At 44.7% G+C, this 5,026-nt stretch overlaps 1 pseudogene; it reads right to left on the reverse strand.

Annotated features, from left to right (window-relative positions):
• Positions 1-505: 505 nt before the first annotated feature.
• LOC121944071 (uncharacterized) lies at positions 506-4,193 on the reverse strand (annotated as a pseudogene).
• Between the last annotated feature and the right edge of the window lie 833 nt (positions 4,194-5,026).

The raw sequence follows: 5,026 nt of genomic DNA on the forward strand, positions 1-5,026 counted from the left end.
TATAAGCTCATAGAATTCAGATAGACATTCAGAGTATGGGCCGGGGGCGCGGCACACTATAACAAATAGAATTGGCTGTTTTCCAGGATGGGTGAGAAAGACTAAGAAAAAGGCTTTCAAATGAACTATAGTTTATCTTAGCCTTAGTGTGAATTGCTAGCTTGAATCAAAAATAGTAGCGACTCCCGTCCTCGGCCAGTGTCCCGCGCAACGTGACTATTTATTTGACCAGGAGGAGTGGATTCATTCAGGTTGATAGGAATCTAACATTCAAGAGTCCGCATTTAATTCTCCTGTTATGGTGCTGTTTGACAGGAGATGTATTAATTTTTATGAGATTTTCTTGTACAACTCCCCTTTTGTTTATTTTAGCATTAAACAAATGAAGTGGTTGGGGGACAGACACCGTTTTTATAACATTTACATTATTGGTGTGTGACTGTGTTAGAAGCTCAGAGAAGCGTGTAAGACTGCCACTCTGCACCCTGGTCCCAACTCTGGGATGTCATGGCTTTAGGCCTCTAATAAACTCGGCCAGATTCCTAGAGAGGAGAGCAGCTCCATCCAAAGTGGGATGGATGCAGTATCTCCAGATAAGACCAGGTTTCCCCCAAAAGGAGTGCTAATTATTAACGAAGCCCACATCATTTGCTGGACACCACCACGACAACCAGCAGTTGAGTGATGACATGCGGCTAAACATGTCATCTGTGGTCACATTGGGGAGGGGTCCAGAGAAGATCATGGTGTCCTACATCGTCTTTGCGTATTCACACACTGACTCTATGTTAATTTTAGTGACCTCCGATTGGCGTAACTGGGTGTCATTACCGCCGACGTAAATAACCATCTTACTGTATTTACGTTTAGCTTAAGATAGCAGCTTCAAATTTGACTCGACATCGCCCGCTCTGGCCCCAGGGATACATTTGACTATGGCCGCTGGTGTCACTAACTTCACATTTCGCAAAATAGAGCTACCTATGACCAGGGTTGTGTCCTCAGCCGGTGTGTCGCTGAGCAGGGAGTACTTATTTGAAATGTGAAGGGGGGGTGGGAGGTGTACCGTGGACTTCGGCTTACTATGCTTCGCTTTGACAGTCACCCAGCCTCCCGGCTGCTCGGGGGCTGCCGGGGGATGGCTAGCAGGGGCTATGCTATGTCGATCCGCACCGGCTACAGGGGGCTTACTAACTATCGCAGCTAAAGAGGTATTTTCTATGGTGTGGAGCCGTGCTTCCAGATCGCTAAGCCTCACCTCCAGCGCAGCAAATAAACTACACTTGTTACAGGTACCACTATCACTAAAGGAGGCAGAGGAGTACCTAAACATCTGACACACTGAGCAGGAGAAAGCAGTAGAAGAGGGAGAAGAGCAGGGAGACGCCAACGCTAACCAAAGCTAATGCTAAAGTAGCTAATGGGCTAACAGTGAGTGAGCAGCTGTGTCATTAAACAGAATACAAAAACCGCTGAAAGGAGAAGACAGCTGTGAGTGATTAAGTAAAACTTATGTGAGTATTCAGTCACAGACAAATAAAAAGCCGTCGAAGTAAGGAGCAAGTTAGAGGATTAGCTGGGAATCGCTTGTAGGAGCAGCACAGAAACGCTACCAGAGGCACAGACAAAGATGCATTGGAAGTGAGGTATCGCTTATCCGCAGTATGTCAGCACGTAGAGCCACGTCAACTTTAAAACTGTTCGGTGGCATCATCCAGCTGACGGCATGCACTGCTCATGATATTGTGCAGGCAATCACACAGTCTTACTCCAAGCATGGACTGGACTTGCATAGAATCAATCAATCAGATTTATTTATAAAGCACTTTTAAAACAACCAGAGTCGACCAAGGTGCTGTACAAAGACAATAAAAATAAAAATAATAAAAATAATAAAGGACAATAAAATAATAGAACTAAAAACAGCATAAACAATAAAACATAATTAATAAATAGTCTAAAAGTGTATTGCCCGTCGTATCTATGCACATGTGAAGCAACAACCCTACGTGATGTTAAAAGCTAAAGAAAACAGATGGGTTTTAAGAAGGGTTTTAAAATCAGACAGTGAGGAGGCCTGTCTAATGTGCAGCGGCAGCTCATTCCAAAGTTTTGGAGCCGCAACAGAAAACGCTCGATCCCCTCTGAGCTTCAGCCTTGTCTTGGGCACCCTCAGGAGCAGCTGGTCAGCTGACCTGAGAGACCGGCTGGGTGTATAGGGGTGCAGAAGCTCAGAGAGGTATGGTGGGGCAAGACCATTTAAAGATTTAAAAACAAATAAAAGAATCTTAAAATGAATTCTAAAATGGATGGGCAGCCAGTGAGTGAAGCTAAAATCGGTGAAATGTGATCAAACTTTCTTGTGCCTGTTAAAAGACGTGCAACGGCATTCTGCACCAACTGGAGACGAGCAATGGAGGACCCACTAACCCCCAAATACAGAGCGTTGCAGTAATCCAGTCTATTAGTTACAAAGGCATGGACCACTGTTTCAAAGTGCTGTCTGTGAACAAATGGTTTTATTTTAGCCAGCTGCCTTAACTGGAAGAAACTTGTGTCGGCTGTCAAATTTAAGATCTGCGTCCACTATAATCCCCAGATCATTAACGATGGGTTTGGCGTATTGTGCCAAGGGACCTAGATCAATTGGGGGGGTCACAAAAGTGCCACCAAAGACCAACACTTCAGTTTTTCTCTCATTAAAACTCAGAAAGTTTAGAGCCATCCAGGCCTTGAGGTCATCCAGGCAATTTAAAAGAGGCTGAAGAGAGAATGAATCAGCCTTTTTGAGGGGGAAATAGATCTGACTGTCGTCAGCATAACAATGGAAAGCAACACCATGCTTTCTGAGGATGGAGCCAAGTGGGAGGAGGTATAAAGAAAATAAGAGAGGGGCCAGGACCGAACCCTGTGGGACCCCACATGAGAGAGGAGCAGTGGAGGACACAGAGTCACCAAGACTAACACAGAATGTCCGATGGGACAGGTAGGACCTGAACCATTCCAGAGCCGTGCCACTGATTCCCACCCACTGCTCCAGACGAGCAATCAGTATGTCATGGTCCACTGTATCGAATGCTGCAGTTAGATCAAAGAGCACCAGGATAACGCAGTGACCAGAGTCAGTAGCTAAGAAAATGTCATTAAAAACTTCGACTCTGTGCTATGCAGACTTTTAAAACCAGATTGGAAGATCTCAAGAACATTATGTTCACTTAAAAAGTCCATGAGCTGAGAGTAGACGATCTTCTCTAAGATTTTGGTGAGGAAGGACAATTTAGAAATGGGCCTAAAATTACCCATAACAGCAGGATCCAGTCCAGGTTTTTTAATCAGGGGTTGCACAAAAGCGTGTTTAAAATTTACAGGGACCACTCCAGAGGACAGACTGCTGTTAATGATGCTGTGTAAATGTGGACCGACAGTGGGGAACACCTCCTTATATAAACGAGGAGGAACAAGGTCACTGGGTGAGCCTGAAGGCTTTAAATGATCCACAGTCTCCTGCACGATAGACAAAGACACAGGCTCAAATGAGTCAAAAACAGCAGAACAGGGGACCAACACTGAAGGGTCATAATCAGGAGGTGAAATAAGTGCTCTGGTAGAAGTGACTTTAGCAATGAATGGTTATGCTGACCTCCGATGACACCTCAGTAATGCTAGGAAAGCACAACAGAATTGCAGCTTAATTAAAATGGCAAATACCACACCTAATGGAACAACATTGCGTGGCCCATAGAGAGGACTTGGGCACTGACGATGCATGGAAAGATGTGCCTTTGATGCGAGATGTGGAAACTTCTTATAACTGTATATTCCACTTTCTCACGGTCCACTGTAAAGAGGGGCAAAATGGAGTGACCGTGTCAAAGAGGTGATGAGGACCTCATCAGCTGATGACAGAAATACCGGTGAGATTACTCTTTTTATTCGTAAACTGTGTGATCACTTGGATGCTCATTTTCCAGAGGATGAATTAAAGGAGTGGTCTGCATTTGACATCGAAACATTATGAGCTCAGACATCAGTTTTGAGTATGGATCAACAGACATTGCTACATTAGCAAAAAAGTATGAGGCCATTCTCCACCACCCGCATTCGGTGGAGGCCATTAACAGTGAACGTGCTAAATTCAAGTACATAATAAAGCAAAAACTTAAACTAGGGTCAATCAGCACATTCTCAGACATGGTGGCTGCAGCACTCAGATGTGAGTAGCTAAAGGAGATCTCACAGCTTGTGGATATTTGTGCTACATTTCAAGCAACCAGTGCAGATTGTGAAAGAGGCTTCAGTTTGATGAATCATATCAAAACAGCATCCACGGTATTTCATTAGGACTTCCGGGTGAACATGGCGTGCTAGAAGACGTGTTTTCGCTGAGCTGCCACTCCAACTAACACTTGCTACACTGTAATAAGTGCTACTGCCTGTACTACCTCCAGGCGACCACACTATATGATATTTTACATCCCAATCTGAGACTTTTTCTGCCTGTGAACGGAGAACGATGTCAAAACAAACGAAACTTCAAACAAAAAAGACGGCGACTACAACAGCTAATGCTAGCCAAACAGACGCACAGCTAATGGATGACTCGCCTCTTCGGGCTCAAGCTCCGGGAGACACTGAGGCACTGATTTTGAAAGTGTCTGAGCGTTTTAGCGCAGCAATGGAGGAAAAGCTGTCTAAATTCTCGGAGACTTTGGATAAAGTTTCCACCACGCTGGAACACCACTCGACACGCATTACAGCCACGGAGCAGAGAGTGTCCGACGTGGAAGATGAAGTCTCGGTGATGGCGAAGAGGCTAACTGAAGCAGAAAAGAAAATCAGTCTGTTGACCAGTTGCGTAGACAATTTGGAAAATAGAAGTAGACGGGACAACATCCGGATTATAAACCTGAAAGAAGTCAGTTTCAAGTCAAGTCAGTTTTATTTATATAGCCCATTATCACAAAACAAGGTTTGCCTCAGAGGGCTTTACAGTGTACGACATCCCTCTGCCCTTAGACCCTCACAT

Source organism: Plectropomus leopardus, chromosome 4, assembly GCF_026936395.1.
Source record: "Plectropomus leopardus strain MGB_pleo_1.0 chromosome 4, ASM2693639v1, whole genome shotgun sequence".
Taxonomy (NCBI): domain Eukaryota; kingdom Metazoa; phylum Chordata; class Actinopteri; order Perciformes; family Serranidae; genus Plectropomus; species Plectropomus leopardus.